The following is a 25488-nucleotide window of genomic DNA, read 5'->3' as shown; positions in this document are numbered from 1 at the left end:
ATGTAGTTTAGAGAACAACTCAGAATTTCTTCGTAAAAGAAAATGCTTTCACTTTCTATTTGGCTAAAACAGCTATCAGAGCTAGAGCCTGGACAGCCACCATGTCCTTTCCTCTGACTCTCAATGTGTGGTTTCAGTTGGAGAGGGAAGGCTCGAGGGAAGCCCAGTGCATTTGCAGAATTTGTAAATCAGGGATACATTCCCAACTCAATTGAAGGTAGAGGAGTGGGTACTGGAAATTTTGGGTATCCCACTCAACAGTTTTAGGGTCTTCTATGCCAATCAGCAGCTGAAGCTGTGTTAGGGCATTTAGGGACAGATAAGATGCTCCACAATAAACATCTGTGCTCTCTGGGTGGGCTTCCTTTTTTTTTTTTTTTTTTTTTTCATTTATCTAGTCATATGTTAATTCAAAAATACTTATCAAGATCTTACTGTGTGCTAAGTGGTCTTGCGGGTCTTGTCAATATGCAGTTGAGAAAGGCATTACCCCCCAGGGCACAGTCTAATGAGATGCAGACATGCAAACAATTGAAATAAAATGGTTATCATCAACTGAAGAGAGAGAGATAGACCTAGAGTAAGGTGGATGAATATAGGAACATTCCACTGGGTCTGTAGCCATTTAATATCAGTTTAAATGTTAAATAGGAGAGAAGACTTAGAAAATAGAGAAAGCTTATTAACAATCCCCTGTTTCTTTTGCTTCCTTCAATTATTTTTGGCTTTAATAGTGTTCTGTGTCCTGTCACATTTGTAGAGGGCATTGCTCTTCAAAGTGTGATTTGAGTTCCAGGAGGTTCCTAAAACCTTCCCAGCAATCCCAACTCAGGTTAGATAGGAGTAAGTGACAAATATATCAGAAGAGACTCATTTCTACAGCTATTATTTCCTTAGGTTTCATTGTAACATTTTATTTTGACAAATAGTTCCCTGATCAAAAATATAAGAATAAAAATGTTAACATAAATTATTATACATATTGATCCTTACTACTACTAATAAGCTACTATTTAATATAGAAAATAATAATGAGAAATGGCATGAGGCTACTATTTGCTTATATTTGGTCTATGGTGACTGCCAAATTCATATTCAAAGAACTCTATAAATCATAATAAAGATCAAGGAATTTCTACATTCAGAAAAATTGATATGAAGAGATCTTACAATGCTTGAAAAATAATAGGATTAATAGCAGAAGGAAAAAATACATTTCACAGACATAGAAAAACAAAACAATTTTGAAGTACTTTTCTGTTTTCATATCTTTTACAAGAGAAAAGAAGGAATAAGATAAAGTTGACAACTGTTGCATTCAGAGTCCTATTCATTAATACAACTAGCCAAATATGAACATCAAACAGATAAGGCAGGGGGAACCCACACTACATTTGTAGAGAGGAAAAAGAAAGATATATAAGTGACAACACATCTACAAGGTAAAATTTAAAGAGCAAACAGAGTTAAGTAAGTGCTTTAAAAATAGTCACCAATAAATTAGGTTGTTAAGTTTAACACTAACCTATACTACCTTGCTCTTTCTCAGAACTGACATCGTTTCTTTCTTTTCCACCTCTAATTAATGCAACATTTACAATACATGGAGAAATAGTGGATGTACAGCACTGTAATGAGCTGAGGTGCCTAAATCTTGTAAAGATTCCGTAACCAGCAGCAAGAAACTAAAATTAGGATGAAATCATTTAAGCCCACAGAATGTAACTTCCCCTAGCCTCTGTCAAAAGCTTGGCTCTTAGTCTTATGATTGGAAATGGTTAGTGCTGCTTAAACAGAATCTTCCTGGTTAATTCAGTCTTTGTCAGTGTTTAAATGAATGTTATGGTGACTTTATGGTAGAATTTCAGTCAGTTCTCTGAGGATTCCACCACACAGGGACAGAGGAGACCCCTGAAAAGCACGATTTTCTGTTTTGTTTTATTTTTGTGCTACTTGCTATCATAGTTGATGAGTTTTCTGAAGGAGGAGAAGTTATTTCTGATTTTTGCCTGGTGTTATCAAGATCTTTGCCCTAGAAGAGGTCAGAGAGTTTCTCTTAAGATCCAGCATGTTTTCATGAAGATCCTTATCTTAATTCTCGAATGCTACTCACCTTATTTTCTCAGTATTCTACATCTCCTAAAAGTCTTCTGGAAGATTGGTGGGGACCAATTAGATGGAGGCACATTAAACATTTATTTCTAAATTTGTGAGGTTAAATACGGATGCATACCTACATATAGATTGAAACAAATAACAAATAACTTTTTTTGCATAAGTATGTTACATGCAATAATAGGAATATGCTATGCTAAACATTGATTTGTTATTTTTCCAAAATCCAAAATTAACTGGGTGTCCTATAATTTTACTTGCTAAATGTGGCAACACTGCTAGCCACATAGATAACAAAGTATGTTTACGTATTTGGTAAAATGATAGTCAGAGGCACATTCCATACCTGATTGCATCACTATGGTAAATATATTGCTTTCTCTAAAGAAATAGAGTGAATTCAGGCAAACTATAACATACATATATATATATATATATATATATATATATATATATATATTTTTTTTTTTTTTTTTTTTTTTTTTTTAGACAGTCTCATTCTGTTGCCCAGAGTGGAGTGCAGTGGCACAACCTCAGCTCACTGCAGCCTCTGCCTTCTGGGTTCAAGTGATTTTCTTGCCTCAGCCTTCTGAGTAGCTGGGATTACAGGCATGCACTATCACAGCCAGCTAATTTTTTGTATTATTAGTTGAGACAGGGTTTTGCCATATTGGCCAGGCTGGTCTTGAACTCCTGACCTCAGGTGACCACCTGCCTCAGCCTCCCAAAGTGCTGGGATTATGGACGTGAGCCACCATGCCTGGACTGATTTTTAAATATTGTTCATTTTTATATTATTCATATAACTTCTCCCTCTATTAATTCAGAAAATAAGTAGTTTAGTTCTGTCTTATGGTTTTGGATGACATGACTTGGTATGACTGGAAATAAAACACTGACAATTAATGATTCACTGAAATTATACCAGAGAATTTGTAAATAACTTCAAGATTCATAGATGAAAAACATTCCAAAAACTGCCAGTATCTTTATTATAACTTTTCTATTGCCTTACAAATGCCATCATCACCTTAGCTCAGCTAGAAAGATGATATTCTCTAGCTTGGGGGCCGTTAAACTTTCATTTTTCAACAGGATATGCAGCTATAAATCATTTATTAAACTTTAATAAATCTCTGTTCCACAGGTACACACCGCTCCGCAGGGTATCAAAATCTTGTAACAGTTAATTATGGAATGTGAAGGTTACATATTTTTCAGCCCAATAACTTTAAGATGCCAAACAAAAAATCAAAAGATTAGTTTTAATAAAACTCAGTAAACCAAAGAGTGTAAATAATATGGGTGAAGAATCTTTGAAATGTCAATATGGTTTTTATGTGAGATTTTACTTCTGTTGTAAGTAAACAAGGAAAAGAATTTAGGCCAAACCAATTTTTACTAATATTCACTGAAAACTTTTCCTCTATTGAAATGGTGGCATATATTATATGCTACTAAGACAGTTCAAAAAGCTAGAACCTATTCAAGATGTTGTTGTATAACTTTGAAGATTCCTAAAGGATTGTTCTTCTTTAAAAATAAAATGTTTCAAATATATAATTTAAAATACATAAAATTTCAATTTCCCCATATTAGCTGACAAGCAAAAGATAAATAAATTAGAACATTTTAAATAATAAATGAGCGCAGGTAAGTTGATTTATAAAAATCTAGCTGAATTTTGCTTTCTAATTACAGAACCAGAACGTAAGGAGAAATGTTTTCAGTTGGAACTTAAATAGACCGGCCACAAATAACCCGTAATTCTCTATAAATGGACTGTCATGCTGAGAACAGCTTTATGCCATGCTGATCCTAGCTCCACAAGAGCCAACTAAGCTACACTTATCCAGTAGTAGGTCACACTTCAGAGCCTACTGGATTCTTGCTGACACAATAAGTATGCTTCCAGCTGGGGCTAAGAACAATCTGGGCTCAGGCAGAGTGTGAATTACAGTGAAGAGCTACCACCCTCCTAAACACAGCCAATCAACAGAAAGTAAACACAGGTAGGAGAAGGAATGAACTCCTTTCTACAACATGAGTACTACACTTTTTCTCTGTCACAGTTTTGTGGAGGAAATCATCCCCTTGAGATCTTCAGCATTGTCTCATTTACCTCTACTCTCTCTAGAACTGGGTGGTACAAAAATGCCTCAGCCTTCTTGATAAAGTAAACTGTGTGCCACATGCATAGGAGGCGTGGCTATGGGTCAGCTGGTGTACCTCTAAGGCAAGTACCTCACATACTTAAAATGGTTCTTCCTCCTATCCCTCCTTTCAGTAAACTGCACCCTCTGTTTCACCCAAAACCAAAACGGTAAAATCACTGAGAAAACACAGGAGTGTGGCTCCAGTGGCGCAATCGGTTAGCGCGCGGTACTTATAAGAGAAAACACAGGAGTTATTGAAATCAAAGTGTTAACAATTCCTTTTAAATGTATCTTGTGTTTTAAATGGATGTGGTATTTTTATATCATATTGTAATGATATTTTTAATTTTTCAAAGCCACAACGTGACTTAAAAGAGGTCAATATTCTTTTCCTTGCTTAATAAAATTGTACTGACAAGTTTTAATAAAAGCTGTGCCTGTTTTATATTTTCTTGTCATGGATTATATACAAAATTAAATATAGAATCATTTTACATCCAGTTAATAGCTTTTAATTTTTTTCCTAATTGAAATGTAAGAGTATACATATTGTTAATATGTAAGACTTTGTAAAATTTAGTCCTTTTAAAGCTAAAAGAATAGGACAAAAATAATTCAACATAAACATGTATTATTAATGTGTCAATTATCATTTAAATCTGTACTACTATTTTATTATAGATAACTTACTAAACACCTCCTTTCAAAAAAAGTCACCATGATTTGAGATTAATTACAGATACTTATGGAGGTATAATTTATTACAAGGTAAATAGGAGTGCTAAACCATTTTAAATATATTAAGAAAAGACAAGAAGGGGAATCTCAGGATGAAATAACACCAGTCTTCCGATGGGAATATATATTTTTTGTATGATTGCTTGAGAATACATGGATTCATTGCTACATGGATGGATGGATGAAGCAGACAGTTCAAATAGACTCTGAGGGAACTTCTGGAGGCATTGTGGGTTCAGAAAGAGAGGAGGGACTTACTGAGCTGATGCCGAAGGAGAGGGCTTGGAGCAAAACTTGTGCAACAGTCTGAAAGGCACACAAACCTCTTATTTTGTTTTCTTGGCTATTCCATGTTGGATGAATTCCCAGACCCCATTTCTATCCTCCTGGCTCCATGGAAATTCTTGTTATTTTTTCTTCCCACCCATGAAGCCTTCCACTGCATTGCTACCTGGAATCATTATTTTGGTAGAACATTCTACTAGCGCTATATGTTAAACTACACTATTAGTGTTAAGGGGAAAATATATATTTTACTCTTCTCTATACACCTGTGATCCCATCTCATAATGCCTGTGCACAGTACAGGCTAAAGTGGTAAATCTTTGACATGGACAAATTTAAAATTTGTTGCTTCATCTATTTACTAATTATCCCAAATGACTATGGCTCATAATAATGTGCTTATTTTGATGAGGTCCAAATTTGAAGTTGATATAAGAGCACTTCACTTAATCAGTGAAGGGCTTTAGGTAACTCAACAGAGGTCATGCCTCAGCATTATTGTGTAAACTCTTTGTTTCTACTTCAGAGGAAAACATAAGGATAAAAGGGCAAGGGCTTAACACACAAAGAGCTATTAACAAAGAAAAGGATGAAGACAAATGGACAGTATGTGTGGAAGTAAATTACAGGAACCACTTTCACTCTTCTTTGGCTCACCTTGAGAAGAAAAGCCTCCAAACAGTACACGGCCAAGGCCAAGATCAACACAGCTCCCTCTTCTGAGATACCATGTGGACTATGCCCCAAGTGAACATTTCAGGGGTACACCTGCTTTTGTGGATTGGTGGGGTCTACATCCCAGCTTTTAGTTCTGACCACTCATTGATAGTGCATAATGAAATCTGTCTAATATCATTTGGCTGTGTCCCCACCCAAATCTCACATTGTAGCTCCCATAATTCCTATAGGGGGGAACCAGTGGGAGGTAATGGAATCATGAGGGCGGGTCTTTCCCATGCTGTTCTCGTGATAGTGAATAAGTCTCATGAGATCTGATGGGTTCATAAAGGGAGTCCCCCTGCACAAAGAGAGTCCCCCCTCTCTCTCTTGCCTGCTGCCATGTAAGACCTGACTTTGCCATGATTGTGAGACCTTCCCAGCCACGTAGAACTGTAAGTCCATTAAACCTCTTTTTCTTTATAAATTACCCAGTCTCTGGTATGTCTTTATTAGCAGCATGAGAACAGACTAATATACTGTACTACCAGCAAAGCTGTAGTCGTTCACCAGGCAACCATTCCTGTGAAATGAAAGTAACATATATAATAGATATCAAAGAATTTTCACCACTCAGAGAACATGATATTATTAAGTATCACTTAAACTCTTAAGATCATTTTAAAGTCCCTGAAATGTCTCAGCTACCCATGCAGCATCTGGTAATAAAAAATGTTTTTCAAAATGTAAGTGTCAAATTGCAATATGATCTTTAAGATTGTTAAGAAGAGGCATTGACATAAGACATGGCTTTAAAGTTACAAAGACCTGAGTCCTTCAACTCATTATGTGACTTTGGATAAATCTGATAGCCTCAATGAACTTCAGTTTTGTCATCTGCAGAAAGGGAAAAATAATGCCTATGTCATAGGTTCATGGTTACTACTAAATTATGTAACTTAAATATTAAAATTTTAATGGTTAATTATTAAGTAGACATTTAAAATATACTCTACATGGTATATTAAAGAAACAATCTTAAAATAATCACTTCATTAAAAAGTAAAAAAGTAAATGACGAGTTGATGGGTGCAGCACACCAACATGGCACAAGTATACATATGTAACAAACCTGCACGTTATGCACATGTACCCTACAACTTAAAGTATAATAATAATAAATAAATTTAAAAAAAATAAAAAAATAAAAAGTAAAAAAAAAGTAAAAATATTACCATGTTCAGAAAGAACAAATTATGCTGCTGTTACATATAACTGTTGTAATATATTATCACAAATATTCAAACGAATGTCTTCAATGCCCTAAACTTCAGCTTGTGGTCCATCTCTGGAGAGCCCAGCCTTCATACACTATTGAAGTTGAAAGGAGATTTCAGATGAAAAAGGTTTTATACTGGCTGAGAGAATGGATGACTGGCTTTTCAAAAACAAACCAAAAATGGATTTTCTGTATGTCAGCCTCTGAGTCCTAAGTTTAACTGTTAAGCTGGCCAGTTCAAAGATAATTAAAAGTTATCTCCTTTCTACTGATTTCCAAACTGGAAAACATACATAGCAATACTTAGTAACACAATCTATGTCAAAGGTTTTTTAAAAAGCAGAATACAAAAGCCAGCTGGATTTTGTCAGACAGAATCAAGTTTTGATGTCATAAAGTGCACTGATATTTGCCTTTAATTCAGCAGGATGAGAAACTTCTTTTGAGAGAGAGAGAGAGCATGAAATGAGAAAAGAAACAAGGGAAACAGGTACAATAGTAAATCAGGATCAGAAAAGAAGAGGTGCCAAATAGAGGGTGAAAATAATTTACCATAGTAGCAAAGTTTGGGATTCTTTTTTTCAAAGTCAACAATTGCTTAATATAATTCCCAGGAATATGGGTACTATTATTCATCCATCCATTTACTCATGCCACCAATCAATGACCAATTCCATCTTTGTGACAGGTATCCTGCTATCCCTGAAGATATAGAAAGATTAAGAGACAATTACAGGACTAGGTGAGAGCGTGGAAGACCACATAGCCAAGGGCTGCAGCAGCAGAAGACACATTAGGCTTATAAGTTCATGGTAGAGAGGCATCTACCTGGGGGAGTCAGAGGTTTTATGTCCATTTACACAAAAGATTAAAGTTAACATTCTATATCATACAACTATTTCCTTAACATGAATATTCAACAATGATTAAAGCTTTTCCACTCGCCACACTTTTTACTTCTGCCCTCTTGCAAAAATTGAGAAGATAGATGACTGATTATATCATCAAATCTATGACCATCTCCCTATCTAATCCATAAGGATGGGTCCCTAGAGTAATCTGTTGTTCATGGAGTATTAATAGCTCAGAGGATGAGATTTCCACCACTTCCTTTGCATGATAAGCCCAAGGAATAATACATTTTACAGTCAGAAAGTAGATCCTGATATAAATCTTCATTCGGTTTTCTTTGCTTTACATGAACTTGTGAACACATGAATAATGCATTCATTTGTCTAGGGATACATAAGTCACAAGTCACCCTTTTATAAATGGAACAATCTTAGTCTATTTTCTTTCAGGGATTAAGGGGAACCAAATAGCAGACACTATAGACACTGTTAGTTTGGCCTATGGATGCTTCACAGTTAAGGCCCATTCCTCCTGGAGGCCCTAAATAGAAAAACCTAACTCCATGGGAGTATATCTGGACATTAGAACAGTACTTGCAAAGCATAGAGCCTGACAACCATAAGCATTCAGATTAAAGGAAATGTGCTGTTTTGAAGCATTTCTATGATTACATTACGCTAAACGCCTTTTTATTAGCCAGTGAATCTAATAACGTAGCATTCATGAATTCAATGGGTATGTACTGAACTAAATAGTCTCCAACTCTCGTAGGCCTTATGGTCTAGAAAGAGAGAGGCATTAATCAATGGTTTACGTAAATGTGTGTAAAATTACAATTATGGTTAGTGTTTCAAAAGGAAGGTAAAAGATGCTAAGAGAGGGTATGGGAAAATAGACAGGAATTCAGTCAGTGCAGGATCTCCAGAGAGGGTTTCCAAGGGAAGTGAGGCAAGGCTAGCTTTCTAAAGAGGTCATCTAGCTACAGTGTAAAAAAACAATTGGGGCATGGGGGCGCTAAGGGTGAGTTTGGATATAAAATACGAACTAGGAGGTTATTACAGTAGTTCAAGCAAATGATGATAGTAAGTTGCTCTAATTTGGTGACTGAAAAATAGCGACAATAGTAATAATTAGAGCAAACATTTATTGAACACTTACTTTGTAGTAGGGAGAGAAATTAGATGCTTTAAGAGATTTTTTTTTAAAAAAGATAGGTTCGACAGACTTACTGATGGATTGAAAATGGCCGGCTAAAAACAGGAAGGTGTTTTTAGGCATCTGATATATGGGCTTGGAATATGATGGTACTACTTATTGAACCAGGAACCAGTATGATTAGTCTTCTGTCCACCTGCACAATAATATTCTGACCATCAAACAAAATTATCTTTTGAAAAATGTCACTGAAGGATCTGATGACTTGTTAATCCGTCAACTTCAAAGCCTTACTCTGGTGAACTCAAAGAATAAAAGTCAGTGATAATTTAGATTTTCTGGTCAGCTGTCAGTCAAGACTTGACAAATTTTCATTAGTATTCATTACAATTTTAATCCTTCTCATGGTAATTAGTTCTGAGACACGTGGTTTGTAAACATCTTATCATATACTATCAACAAGGTAATTCTTTTTGTAGATTCTACACAAGTGGGTTTTTCTAGAGTTTATAAATATAGGCATAAAGAAAATAATGATTTATTCCATTTGCTTTAGTGTAAGGTGCCTTTATTATTTCCAAGTATGACGGTAATTCCAGGACAATAAGGCACTGATAAAGCAAACTGGCATACCAGTCTATTCCTGTTGGTAGACGGTCTACATGGAGATAAAGAAGCACCTAGACAATGAGATCAGACGGTCCTTCTCAGAAATCAGAGTGTCCACAGGGTAATTTATTTACAGTATATTCGTGTTATGGTTTCTTCATCTGTGAAATAGGAATGGTAGGTTTCAGAATGAGAAAGTAGGTTCTACTTCGCAGTGTTGTGAGGAATGCCAGCAATACTAATGCACAATGCTCAAGACAGTGTCTACAGAAAAATATAAGTTGCTGTCATTTTGATTGTATGCACCAGACAGTATACAATTAAGGAGTAATTAAGAGATATGTCAAAGAAAAGAATGGCTAAGGGGATATATCTGTCACACAGAAAATTTTGAACAGAGGAAACATGTCTTACTCATAACTTTATAGAATATAGAGTGGTATATTTTGCAGAGAAGATACAGAATAACTGCTTGTGAAACTGAAACTATCTAGTTTAATATGTTGCATTTATTTTTCTTTCCTTTTTTTTTTTGTATTTTTAGTAGAGACTGGGTTTCTCCATGCTGGTCAAGGTGGTCTCAAACTCCTGACCTCAGGTGATCCGCCCACTTCAGCCTCTCAAAGTGTTGGAATTACAGGCATGAGCCACCGCACCCAGCCACATATTTTCATATTAAAAAGATGCAGAATGAAAATTGCTTACTTTTAAAGACTGTTGGACAGTCTGGAAAATAGAACCAGCACGTAAGCAGCAAAGCAAGAAAAAGTATTGTATAGGCCTGTCAGTTAGGCCAGTAAATAGAAGCTGTTGTGCTTTCATTTCCATTCACATTTCTGGGTCTCCAAGGCACCGGAGAAAGCTTACCATCATCAAATTCACCTGGGCACAAACCTCTCTGCCTGCAGTCAGTCTGTGTGGAGGAACTGACTATTTCAGGATAAACTGTACATTTCAGGGTATAAATACCAAGATCCAAATCTGAAAATCAGTGACCTAAAGATATATTTTGTTTATCTCACATAGAGTGTTCAAAAACATTTAATCAATTGTGAATTTCAATAGAGAAACTGCACATTAAAAATCTGGATTTCTGTTTTCTCTGGAGTAGGAAGATTTAGCAATATGGGGACTGGATTTGGCATTCCCTCTGTCATCTGGTCCTGAACACTGACTGCCACTCTCTGTAGGAAGGCTCACATTCTCCAGTGCTCTTCAGACATCACCAGGCCAGTGTGACTCACGCATTCTCCTGGCTGACTGATTTAGATATTTGAGATTGAGATCCCTGGCTCGAAGATCACTAATATGGATACCACATTTTATGAGAACAAAGATAGGTAACATAGAAGTAACCATTTCTTTAAAATCCTACAAATAAAGACAATCAGCTTGAAATATAAGATATTAGGTAGGATGATAAAATACAGCATGTACTTGATGATCTAAGGCTCCCTCTAGCTTTAAAATTCTATAATTTTATGCAAGGTGAGAAGAGAGTTTTTATGTAATGGAATAAGTCTTAAAAATTATTAAAACATGTTTTCTTAGATATGTACCATCTTCCATTTACTATGTCATAAACAATTTATATTGCCTTAGTCAACATTAAGAGACTAACTTATGGGTGTAAAATGCAGAAAATATGCACAAGAATTTTTGTGAGATTTTATGCTTAAAGTGATAAAAATAGATTAATATGTGTATCTCTACTTTACTTACCTAATAGAAACTTTCTTACAACCATTTCTTTATATAGAGAAAGATGCTGCCAATACATTTGCAAATGACACTTTTGCTTTCTGCTAGACAGAGGTGTTACAATCTAATGGGTGAATTCAGAAAATATTATTCAAAATCTGATATTTTTCTTACTGAAATGACAATGTTGGAGAATGCTCATGCAAACAATGCTCTTGCATGGTACCAGCCTCAGATACAAACTTGGCCTTTAAAACTGTCTTCCAGCCAATAACATTTTTAAAGAAAATTTTACTTCTTCTATTTTAAAAGAAGTTTGAATCTTGAACTTTTAACATATTACTTTTTTTTCCCCCACAGGGTCTCACTCTGTACCCAGGCTGGAGTGCAGTAGAGCAATCACAGCTCACTGTAGCCTCAACCTCCAGGGTTCAAGCAATCCTCCCATCTCAGCCTCTTGAGTAGCTGGGAATGCAGGTGTGTGCTGCCACACTTGACTGATTTTTTAATTTTTTTGTAGAGATGGGGGGGTCTCCTCCTAGACTCAAGCAATCCCCCATCTCAGCCTCCCAAAGTGATTGCATTACAGGCATGTACCACCGCATCTGGAACATGTTACTTTTTAAAATTTAGCTATTAGAGTAAATTTTTGTGGGAAAAACATCAGTATCAGAAAATAAGCAAAAGATGTCTGAATCATTTGAGCTAGAGTACTAATAGCTAATACTATAAGATCAAACCTGAGACACTATTAAGTGTAAGATAAATCACCATATGTACTGCAAAAGTAAACCTGCTGCTAGTTAAACGTTGAAATAATGCATTCATTATTTGAAGTTATTTCATACACAATGAGATAGCTCTTTACAACTTATTTAAAATAAACTCTGATTATGCAGCATGACTGTGCACTAAAAATGAAAATGCAAGTACAATAAATTCTTACAAGTTTTCCTAAACTTTTTCATATTCAAGATTCACATCTTCAAATCTCTTATAGACTTAGAGTCATGGTGCTTTGCATTTTGCCATTGAAGGTGGTCCTCAGTGTCCTCTAGAAATGGTAGACTGAATAAAGGAAATGTGGTACACACACATCATGGAATACCATGCAGCCATTTAAAAGAACAAAATCATGTTCTTTGCAGCAACATGGATGCAACTGGAGGCTACTATCCTAAATGAATTAATGCAGAAACAGAAAAGCAAATATCACATGTTCTCACTTATAAGTGAGAGAGAACCTTGAGTACACAAGGATGTAAAGATGGGAACAGTAGACACCAGGGACTCCAAAAGAAGGGCAGATGGGAGGAGGAAGAAAAGGGCTGAAAAACTGCTCATCTGGTACTATGTTCATTATCTGGATTACAGGATCAATAGATGCCCGAACACCAGCATCTCTCAATATATCCCTGTAACAAATCTGCACATGCACCCCCTGAATCTAAAATTAAAATTAAAAAGGACATCGGTAACAGAATTTCTCTTTTGAGAAAAAAAAAAAGTCTTTGATGTTGAGCTCCCAAGGGAGCATTCAGTTATGTTGATGCCTAATTTTGGTTCCATTTTGGGAGCTGAGGATGTTTTGGACTTGTCAAACTTACCTCCTCTCTTCCCTTCCCCCAGCATTTTCCCTTGGAATTAAAAAAACTGGCCCATATGTATCTTGTCGACACTGCTGACACATTCTGTAAGGTTTAGCACAGGCACGTCTGGGAGTTGTCAGTTTGCCTAGCTGATAGTCATTGTAAGATGTTGTCTATTTTAGACATTTCTTGATTTCTGATTTTTTTTTTTGTTTTAACGTATAATAAAAGTACATGTATTCATTTCCTAGGACTGTCATAACAAAGTACCACAGTTCTGGAGGATAGAAGGCTGCCATAAAGGTGTCAGCAGAGCCATGCTCCCTCTGAAGTCTTTTGGGAAGAATGCTCCTTTTCCTCTCCTAGCTTCTTTTCTTTTTCTTTCTTCTTTATTTATTTATTTTTTTTCTCTATCACCCAGGCTGGAGTGCAGTGGCACGATCTTGGCTCACTGCAACCTCTGTCTCCTGGGTTCAAGAAATTCTTGTGCCTCAGCCTCCCAAGAGCTGGAATTACAAGCTTGCACCACCATGCCAGGCTAATTTTTGTATTTTTAGATGGGGTTTCACCATGTTGCCCAGGTTGGCCTCGAACTCCTCTCTCCTAGCTACTTGTGGTTGCCTTCAATCCTTGGCATCTTTTGACTGGTGGGCACACACCCCAGTCTCTGTTTCTGTTATCACCTGGAATTCTCCCTAATGTCTCACTGTATATTGTATGGCCTTCTTATAAGAATGCCACTCTTTAGATTTAGGGTCCATACTAATCCAGCGTGAGCTCATCTTAACTAATTGTATCTGCAAAGAATCTATTTCCACATAAGGTCACCTTCCGAGGTTCCAGGAATATCTAAACTTTGTGGGGAGAGTGAAGGGACTATGGCACTATTCAACCCTATACAGTACATCTTAGGCTTCATGAAAAACTGTCATTGCTATTAATACCAATGCAGACCTATCTCATTTAATAACCACAATATCCATACAAAGTATGCAATTCAATTAAATTTTATATACCAGAAAATAAGGAAGCTCAGAGAGGTTAAATAGCTTGCCAGAGTCACATTGTCAATCACTGACGAGCCCTATTCAATGGTCCATGCATTGTCCTTTCTTTTCCGGTCACATTGTCCATCACTGATGAGCCCTAGGCTTGAACATACATTTGTTTGATGCAGTGGTCCATGCATTGTCTTTTCTTTTCCAGTATGGCTTACAAAGGCTGAGAATGGTACCTTATATTCTATTTACCCTGCTGGCTTCACAATTTCATGGCCCACCCTGTGCTTCTGGAGCTGAGCCCTACAAGGTATATCATCTGGGAAGGCTTACACTCGCTTCCAGTTTGGTTGGTCAGTGGGAGGCATCTGCAGTAAATAGGAGGGCAGGAATACACACTGGGCAGGGTAGGGATTCCCCAGGCTCCCTCTCTGCTGGGCCATGGGTTGGCAGGGGCTTTCTATGTCTACTGAAGGCTTCCATTGGATGGCCCATCTCCAAGTGCTACAGTCCCAGTTGGGTGACCATGACTTCTTCTCTTTGCCCCTCCAAGCATAGGATACTTCCTGGGTACTTTACTATCCTCATTGCTTATTCTACCCTGCTACATAACTTTGTAAATAGTTCTTTGATTAAGCTTTCCTCAATCATTTCTCAAGAGTGCCATCTGTTTCCTAACAGAAACCAGGCAGATCCTGATTTCACAAATTGGCAAGATATACCATGAATTCCTTCAGCTGTGTACAGCTCCTTACAACTTTACTGGCCAGGAAAGAAAAGAAATCAAATAATTTTTCTGAGGAAATTAGAAAACAGAAATGAGAGGGCAAACGTGAATCACCTCAGGACTAGTGGTCAGAGCTATTGGTGAGGAATTGAGCCCATGTTTCAAAAATAGAATAATTAACAATGTCTTATTTTAGAATAGGAATTCTCCACTGTTTCACCTTTTACTATGCATAACTCCCATGCCACAAAGCTCAAGATCTTGAAGATTTTGTTTTAAGAAAGATGATAACATAATTCATTGGCTTTTCTATTAGCCATTCAATAATGCTGAAGTCAGCCTTTCTAATGCAAGAAAAAGCAAAACGCAGAAAATAAAAAGTATTTTAAAAGACTTCATAGTGTAGTGGAAAGAAAAAAGTTAATAACAACATCAGCCTCCCAACTCCCCACTCTTCCTACTCCTGTCCTAAATCAATCTTAAGTGACTTTAGGGGGTCTGCAGGTCTCTGATTGGGAACTACTTCTTTAGATAACTACAGATGTTTTGGAAGAAACAGTTAGGAATTAGTTTTTAAATTATGTTGTATATTGGAGTCATCTTTCTGTGGTGTCTGAAAACTGACTTCACAGTAACAATCAGTAAGAAAAAGAAATAGGGCCTAAATGTTTTCAATACTGTAACTTTTTGTGGAGGTGTTTCCTCATTTTGCATCATTAGATAGCAAAGACAAATATGAACAAATGCAAGGTACATGTTCAAGCACATGCTCTTCTTGGGGTAGATGATATGACTCCATGGACATGGAAATGACATGTCAGTTTCCAAAATAAAATAATATTGTTGCTACATATTAAAGGGAATAACATAGCAAGGTCATCCAAAACAACTTTTATTTCCTAAGTTATCTTCCAGTTTACTCTAATGTTCTAAGAGTTCATTGCCTTCTTTGTGGACTTTCTTAACAGCATTGCTAAAACAAATTTGAATTTTAGAGAAAAGATTCAGGGGAAATTCAATTTCTATTGCTTGTATTTGGGTAAAATTCTATTTTGACGTTTAGCTTGCAGGAAGTTTAATTAGATGGCCTTTGCAACAAATATATGAGTTTCACACATCTGTTGGAAAAATTCAACATGGGAAACAATTATAATAAACAGGTTATAGAAAAACAAACACTCTTTACAAGTGTTAGACAAGTATCTAAATTCACACATATATAATTTCTCAGGAGGGATATAAATTAAATTTCTAAATTTTTAATTTTTTTCTGAAATTATCGGAACTCTATGAAATAAGCAGGGACACTTTCAATAATGCTTCACCATTTGGCCAAGTATGTAGTGCTAATTTTCAAATGTGGTAGCTCAGTGCAGAGCACTGGGTGCAAAAAATTCTTATAGGGTGACATAATCCTGTCACACGTTTGCATGGCTTTCTGCACTAGAGTTCCTTATAGTCCAGCAATAATATTGGCCTTTCCCAAGGCCCTTCCTTGATTGTCATCCGCTAATTTTGCTTGGTTTCTGTGATGACCTATAACATCAGCTTCCCTACAAAAATGAGAACTTGGCTCCTACACCTGATTCTACGTTGCGCCTCTCATCAAGCACTGGGTCTTCTCACCCTAAGCAGCCTATAGCTTCCCTGAAATTCTGTTTTAAAAGATAATCTAAGCAACAGGACATACTCCATTTCATTTATAATGAACCAAGGAGCTATAACCATTAATTCAGTCCTTGCTTCTATCACTAAATAAGAGTCTGTAAGGAATAGATATTAAAGAAGTTCTTGCCACTTAAACACTGGGGCCCTGGTTCATATTCTTTCTCGGTTTATGACCCTCACCTATGACTCATGCAAGTTGTAGCCATTTCTAGATGAGACAGGCTGACGCAACGTAGTGTAGGTAGATTTTCTTTTTTCCTCCAAGGCAGAAACGAGATAGCCTGAAGCTGCACAAACTGAGCCACCATATATTTCTCCTATTTCAGCCTAAATATGAACTTCAGAAACATTCATCCTTGAAATTTTTCTCTCTGTGCCTTTCTTGGCTTGCTTCAGCGCCTCTCTCTGCTATGTTTCTGCTGGTGTTAGTGTACTGACTACAAAGGAAATGGCAGTCTATCTCCCCAAACACTTTGGAACACGAAAAATGTGTCACAGTAAACAAAACATGAGCAGAATATAACAACTTGCTAAGATTCTTTATTTTTTCATGTTTACTCAGCAACCATAGCATGCAAAATTGCAAATGAAATCTATGCAGAATGAGCTTTTACTCAAGAAATACACTTCTGGAGACATCATTGCTCTCCATTGCATAGGCAACTGAGCACATCTGTTTATAAGAAATGTTACCTTCGGTGAGGGATAATACATTTTAGTTGGAGAGTTTAATACTGAGTGATAGAAGAAATAGGCATCAGCCTTTGTATAACACCAAGTGATGCAGTGCTAGACCTTAGATCGTTATCAAGAACCCTTGGGGGCAGTTGTGTTACAGAATTCAGTGTTTTGGTTTATTGTTGTTGTTGTTATTTTGGAATTTAAAAACATAGTTTTTACCTATGTAACATATTATATAACACAACAGAGACCGCAGGGAAATCTCATGAGTAAATACTGTTTCTCCAAGTTTTATATGTGAATATTTACACTGGGTAAGACAAAGAAGTCTGTAAATAGCTTCACATCAGTTGTCAATTTTGCCCCAACATTGCTCCAAAGTCAAGAAAATAAATTACATTACAAAGATTGGTTGATTTGGGAATTATGAATGAGAAGAGATTTTGGATTTGTGATATTAGCACCAGAAGATGTCGTAGGAGTAAGATATTAACTGTCATTTTTATTTTAGAGCATCTACTTCATGCCAATTACACTGTATACATAGTGAATAATTCTTAGAAAATCTTGCAAGATTTGTATGCCCATTTTACAAATGAGAAAACTAGAATCAGCTCAAGTTTTTACCCGAAGTCAACTAGATCGTGCTTCGAATTGAATCTATCCTCAATACAGGGCCTTTTATGACTATAGTAATTTATATATCTCACAGTTACTACCATATCCTCCCAGACATAACAATTGCATGTATTGAATGTGTAATAGAGGAGCAGAGAATAAGCTAGTACCTTTCAAAAAATTTCCAGGAACACTATCTGGCACATCATAGTCACTTATATCTAATGAATAAATTAACTAATTGGCTGACACTATTTTATAATTTAATATTAAATCATGATATTACTTTCAAGTGTTGTTCATTCATTAGTGCACTTATCACAAATATTACTCATCTGGGCAAAGGCCCTGCCGCTGTTCTTACGCCTCAGAGGGCCTCATGCTTCAAAGAGCCTGCCTGAAAGCTTTCTAAGTCCCACTTGTGTGCCTGGGACTAGCTTAGGCAACCTGCTGGGAAGGTGGCTCTAACTCTTCCATAATTTTAAATTATTTTCCTTCGAAGTCATTCTGTTTGTTTCATTTATGGACACTTGGTGAAAAACAAGAAGTATGAGGAACACCAATGTGGAAAAACAAGTTAATGAAAACTATTAAAGGAAAAATCATTTAGCATATGTGCTTCAAGATGATCTTTATCATGCCTGTATTCAAATGGCTATAATTCTTATCTAGGAAAGTAAAGTATTTCTAGTATTGCTTTAATTTTTTTAAAGAAAAAAAAATGGTGACAATTTAGCATTTCAACTCTTAGGATAAAAAACTAGTCACATCTGAAATGAATTGGTTAGAGGCCCTACAAAACTGAGGCCCCTCTTTCTAATTTCATGACTTAAAAACAGAAACACAAAGTAAAATTAATATGGATATTTAAAAAGGAAAAAATTTGAAGAATTTCAAATAAAATATAATAAAGCAGATGTTTAATTTAAAAGCTATAATAAATAATTAGCTTTCAATGTATATATTAATGTATCTTTAGTCACAAAACTCCAACCTTACATAATGTCATTTAAAAAAATTAGTTGTTGACAAATCATGCTTTTACACATTTAATATAAAGCAAGTAAAGTATGCCAGAACTAAATGGAGAAAACAAAGAATCATGTCTCCATAATATAAGTATTATTAAATATAGCGTTAAAGTGAATTTTATAAAATTGTTATAGAACTATGCTAATAGTGAGGACATTTTTAAGATAATTATTTTTTAAAAAACATATAAAATGTAAAACATATCCTGAAGGTGTTCATGAGATTATGTTTTATTTAAAATGTATTCTAAAGTTTATGAAAGCTTGGTTTAAACTAATTACAGTTAAAAAAAAAAAAAAAAAAAAAGGAGGCTGGGTGCGGTAGCTCACACCTGTAATCCCAGCACTTTGGGAGGCCGAGGCGGGCGATTACCTGAGGTCAGGAGTTCAAGACCAGCCTGGCCAAGGTGGTAAAACCCCATATCTACTAAAAACACAAAAATTAGCCGGGTGTGGTGGCACACACCTGCAATCCCAGCTACTCAGGAGGCTGAGGCAGGAGAATTGCTTGAGCCCGGGAGACGGAGATTGCACTGAGCTGAGATTGTGCCACTGCACTCCAGCCTGGCCAACAGAGCAAGGCCCTGTCTCCAAAAAAAAAAAAAAAAAAAAAAAAAAAGGAGATCACCCATTCTTTGCAGTGTGTTCTACTTGACTAATCAATAGAGAGAAAGGCCTGAACTTTGCATATTCCAAGTTATAAATATTTCAGAACAGGAAACAGATAAAGATCTGTGTAACATTTCTTTACAATGTTTTTAAATGGAAAGCCCTATTATTGGAATATATTCCACTTATTTATTATAATTTCTATGGCCTCCAAATGAAGATCCGTATATTTGCATTAGTCTATTCCTGCACTCCTATAAAGAAATGCCTGAGACTGTGTGATTCATAAAGAAAATAAGTATAATCGGCTCGTGGTGCTGCAGGCTGTACAGGAAGCACAGTGGCTTTTGGGGAGGCCTCAGGAAACTTTCAATCATGGCGGTAGACAAAGGGAAACAGGTGTGTCTTACTTACATCAGCGGTCTCCAACCTTTCTGGCACCAGGGTCTTGTTTCATGGGAGACAATTTTTCCACAGACCGGAGTAGGGGAATGTTTTTGGGATGATTCAAGTGCATTACATTTACTGTGCACTTTATTTCTGTTATTACTGCATTGTAATATATAATGAAATAATTATACAATTCACCATAATGTAGACTCAGTGGGAGACCTAAGCTTGTTTTCCAGCAACTAGACCGTTCCATCTGGGGCCGGGGGTGGTGGAAAACAGTGACATATCATCAGGCGTTAGATTCTCATAAAGACTGCACAACCTGGACCGCTCACATGCGCAGTTCACAACAGTGTTTGCACTCCTATGAGAATCTAATGCCGTCGCCGATCTGACAGGAGGCAGAGCTCAGGTGGCAATGTGAGAAACAGGAAGCTGCTGTAAATATAGATAAAACTTCACTTACTTGCCGGCCGCTTACCTCAATACTGGTCTGTGACCTGGGGGCTGGGGACCCCTGTCTTACATGGCAAAAGCAGGAGGCAGAGAGAGCAGGGGAAAGTGCCACACGCTTTTTTTTTTTTTTTTTTTTTTTTGAGATGGAGTCTTGCTCTGTCGCCCAGGCAGGAGTGCAGTGGTGCGATCTCGGCTCACTGCAACCTCCAGCTTCCGGTTTCAAGGGATTCTCCTGCCTCAGCGTCCGGAGCAGCTGGGACTACAGTAAGCGTGCACCACCGTGCCCCGCTAATTTTTGTATTTTTAGGAAAGACGGGGTTTCACTATGTTGGCCAGGATGATCTCTATCTCCTGACCTCGTGATCCGCCCGCCTCGTCCTCCCAAAGTGCTGGGATTACAGGCTTGAGCCACCGAGCCCGGCCCACACACTTTTAAACAATCAAATCTCGGGAGAACTCCTTCATTGTCACGAGATCAGCACCAAAGGGATGGTACGAAACCATTCATGGAAAACCTGCCCCCATGATCCAATCACCTCCCACACCAAGGCCCTCCTCCAACACTGGGGTTACAATTTCACTTGAGATTTGGGTGGCTACACAGACACAAATTATATCAATATTCAAGCCCGGGGGTTTGTTTATGCAGGAGATATGGATGCCATTTTTGATGGATGCTATTCAAGAGGATGTCAGAACACGGCACTAATATATTTCTCCATGCAAGTGCCAACCAACACTTAAACCACTTTAAAATTATGTCAGAGAAGCCTAACCATTCTAAGAAGAGACGAAAGCTCAGGAACTGGCCACATTCTAGAACCTCCAAGGCTGAATATTGCCACTGTGGGATACAGGACACCATTTTCTGTATTCGATGCTTGAGAGCTGATTATGACCTCTGGTTAGTCTCCTTATCTAAGCATAATAATACAGGCCTTGAAAAATTGTTACGTGCATTAAATGAGATAATGTGTATTAGGCAGCTAGCACAGTTTCTGGTACAGGTTATGAGGTAAAAAAAAAAAGGTAAATAAATAAATAAGCATGGATTATTAGAAGAGAAACTTGGAAGTCAGAAGCAAGTTTTTCAACAAAGGCCATTTGACAAGGCAGTAAGGAAACCAGAATTGGAATAAACATATTTTCCCATCTGAGTCTTCTTATTGTAAACACTATCATAGAATGGGCCAGAATCAGAGCATGGATGTCGGGTTGATCTTGATAGAAGCTTCACCTAAGTGGAAACTAAGGCTCAGAGAGGCTAATATAATCGTTAAGGACACATTGATGGGTCATGAAATTCAGAACACTTAAAAGAATGTACAACCAACAGAATTTAATTTTTTCAAATGACACACACTTTTCTTTCTTGCTCCAACCGTTCCTCAAATCCTCACTAATGAAAAATTAAGGAATCAACTTTTAGAATATCTAAATTATCAGAAGCATTTTATTTAGCAAACTAAAAAGTTAGTTTGACTTTTGTTTTGATTATTTTGAATTATAAATTATCTCAAACATACACACAAAAATAGAGAATAAAGTAGATACCAGAGAATTCATAACCCTGTAAACATAGATCTTAATGTTTTACCACTTTTGCTTCATATTTATTTTTTATGAGTAAAACATCATATAAAATTGGAGTTGCTATGTGATTCATCTCCAATACTTTCTCTCTCTTCTTTCCCACTCACCAGAAAAAAAAACACCTCCTCCGATCCTAAGTGGACATTTATATAATTCCTTACATCTCCCAGAAAGTACAGCATCACCCACACATCTTTCTTTCCTCAGCCTGGGTCTCCTGTAGGAAGACTTCAGCTGAATCTTCTGTTTCTTTTTTGAAACCGATCTGATGGTTATTTTCTTTTGATTTATAAGTGTGTTCATCCGTTTTCATGCTGCTGATAAAGACATATCCGATTTACAAAAGAAAGAGGATTAATTAGACTTACAATTCCATGTGGCTGGGGAAGCTTCACAATCATGGTGGAAGGCAAGGAAGAGCAAGTCCTGTCTTACATGGATAGCAGCAGACAAAGAGAGAGAGCTTGTGCAGGCAGCTCCTCTTTTTAAAACCATCAGATCTCATGAGACTTATTCACTGTCATGAGAACAGCACGAGAAAGACTTGCCCCCATGATTCAATTACCTCCCACTGGGTCCCTCCCACAACACATGGGAATTCAAGATGAGATTTAGGTGGGGACAAAGATTTTATATGGGAGCCAAACCATATCAATAAGTAGATATGTTTCTATTTATCATGCTTTTGGGTATGTTTTACTTGAATCTAGTACCTTCTTTGCTTGCTTACCCTTTTCTTCTATTTTTTTAAGATAACTTTTCTTTTAATACAGTTCTCTATTCCTCCAACCTTTGTTTTTTGTTTTTTCATTTCCTGGTTGGGAAGCTGTAAAATACATTCCCTTTCTTTGGTGCTGCCAATAATATTCTTTAAAATATATTTATATATTAAATATTCACCCAAAACATCCCAATGTACTCACTATTTTTATCTTCCTCCCAAATATGACATGGACATCAGGATGATTTAATTACTCATACAGTCCGCCTTCTCCACTAGCTCTGGTTGTTTTGGTTTGGTTTTTGATGCTTTAGCTCTGTCTTTTGGTTTGTTAGGTTGGTTGGTTTTTTGTTTTTTGTTTTGTTTTGTTTTGTTTTTGGTAAAAGTATTTATTGCAATTTTTTAAATTATTAAATAAATTTACCAACTTAAAAAACTGCACTTATCTTAATTTTTTGATATCCTAAGGCTTTACTCTGGGCTGAGTTTTGCTGAGGGACATTTTTAGTTAGCTTTTAGTAAGGTAAGTGAATGATATCCCCTTTTAGTTCTGTATCTCTGAAATTATCTGTATTTCATACTCTCTTAAATCAGCACTTGACTGTGTATAAAATTATTTCTAGGTTACTAGGCTATTTTTGTCAGTATTTGGAATATTTTACCCCATTGTCTTTATGCAGGTATAATTACTCAACATTGTGTAATTTCACTACTTATTCATTTATTTATTTGACAAATATTTAGTAAGCACCAGCCATATGTCTTCCACTTTCTAGGTTTTGAGGCTGTAGCAGTGAGCAAAACACATTAAAGCCCTACTCTTATGGTGCTTGGAATTTAGTGTAGGGAAATAAACTATAAACAAATAAATAAGTAGATACAATTTGAAGTAATATAAGCGCCAAGAAAAAGCAACAACAAAATAAAGGAATAAAGATTGATGGAATCATCTTTTCTATCCTGTGGTTAGAAAAGGCCTAAAAGATGAGACCTGGTAGAGACTTGAGGAAGCTGAGGTGTCAGCTCAACAGATGTCTGAAGAAAGAGTGTTCAGGGCAAAGGGAACAGCAAGTGCAAAGGTCCTGGGGTGGAAATTTCTTTTCACATTGTATTAGTCTAGTTTCATACTGCTATACAGAACTGCTCAAGACTGGGTAATTTATAAAGAAAATAGGCTTAATTGACACACAGTTCCACATTGCTGAGTAGGCCTCAGGAAACTTACAATCATCATGGATGGTGAAGGGGAAGCAAGGACCTTCCTCATATGGCTACAGGAGAGAGAAGAATGAAAGAGGAACTTCCAAACACTTATAAAACCATTAGCTCTCCTGAGAACTCACTCACTATCACAAGAACAGCATGGGGGAAACTGCCCCCATGATTCAATCACTTTCCTCCCTTGACTCATGGGAATTGCAAGTCCCTCCCTCAATGCATGGGAATTACAATTTGAGATGAGATTTGGGTGGGGACAAAAAGCCAAACCGTATCAGAAGTTGTATGCCTTTTATCTATTTTTATGAATATATAGTAGTATCTCATTGTGTGTTTAATTTTGTTTTAGTGGAGGATTTTTTTTTAAGAAGGAAGTAGCAGCATGTTGAATTCTGATTGAAATATTTCAGTAGAAGAGGAAATTTTAATGATACAGAGAAGGCTCCTACCAGAGAGGTGTCCTCGGGAAGAGATGGAATCTGACGTACAAATGGAGAGGTTAACTCTGGAGTACTGATGGTTCCTTCTCTTTAAAACGAAAGAAGTCAGAATATTTGAGTACAGATCAAGATAAGGTAATAGATTTTGTGATGGATATAGGTTAACTTCTTTTCTGATTAATTATATTTTCTTAGCAAACTAAGAAGCAAACTTATCAATTAATTGCAGGTGAGGAACGGAGTCTCAAATTGTAGTCTTAGGGTGATGAACGGTATGAAATGGTTGTCTTTGAGAATGTATGTGCCAAGGTCGATGTTAGATACTCAAGACTTGAGTCCAGAGGAGTCACTATAATGTGTTAGTAGGTGATTTATTATTTATCCTGCCTAGAACTCAGAATATTTAAATTGCTCTTCAAATCTGAAAATACATAGTTTTTATATTGTGAAGTATTGATTCTTGTCTATTGACGCCACCATTATTGTTCCAAAAATCCAATTAGCTATAATTTAGAGATTCCCAGTCTAAGAGCTTTGTTCCTTTCTACTCTTAATGTATTTTATTTATATCTTGCCTATACTCTGGATGAATTCTTCAGCAATAACTTCCAATTTACATAGTGAATTGAAACTATGTGAAGATAAGAGTTTATGCTAGTATTAAGTTTTTTAAAAATTTAAATGACTGTATATTTCCACAATTTAAATTTTGTTTTTCACAACTATTTTTCTAGTTTTATATTTACTGAAATTAATTTTATTATTTACTGTGTTGTAAAAGTCATCCCTGCATTTATTTTCTTGAACATCCTGAACAGTGTTTTTCAGATTGCTGTATAATGTTAATCTCATAAGCAGTGAGTTCAAATTCTAATGGTTAATTTATTAAAATTTTATTTCTATTGTTGCTGTTCTTGGCTTTTGTGCTTTGCATTGGGTTTTTATTATGCCTTTTATTTACTTCTTTTTTTCTCTCCTTTCTCTGTTTTGAATCTCTTCCATGTCTGGACCTAGATTTTATGAGGACATGGTAGAGCTCCTGCCTCTTGGAAATACACAGATATCAAAGATGCAGTAGGTAAGCCAGGAGTAGGTTGATTCAGGACCTAGCTGTGCTTGTGTCTTTGCCTTCCCAATGTTTTAGGTTAGAGCTTCCTAGAAAGCAGTATCTAGAAACCACAAGCCATCAACAGTTCCTT

General features: G+C 36.4%; 1 long non-coding RNA gene across 1 annotated transcript in view; it reads right to left on the bottom strand.

Moving 5' to 3' along the window:
* The window catches only part of LOC139364085 (uncharacterized), a 101950-nt gene extending 79530 nt beyond the window's left edge, over window positions 1-22420 (bottom strand). The window contains exon 1 of the long non-coding RNA XR_011625337.1: window positions 22279-22420. This is a non-coding gene — a long non-coding RNA (uncharacterized lncRNA). The remainder of the gene's footprint in view (window positions 1-22278) is intronic.
* Window positions 22421-25488: the final 3068 nt, after the last annotated feature.

The sequence above is a fragment of the Macaca nemestrina genome, chromosome 7 (assembly GCF_043159975.1).
Source record: "Macaca nemestrina isolate mMacNem1 chromosome 7, mMacNem.hap1, whole genome shotgun sequence".
In the NCBI taxonomy this organism is placed as follows: domain Eukaryota; kingdom Metazoa; phylum Chordata; class Mammalia; order Primates; family Cercopithecidae; genus Macaca; species Macaca nemestrina.
This window is presented reverse-complemented; position numbering and strand designations above follow the sequence as displayed.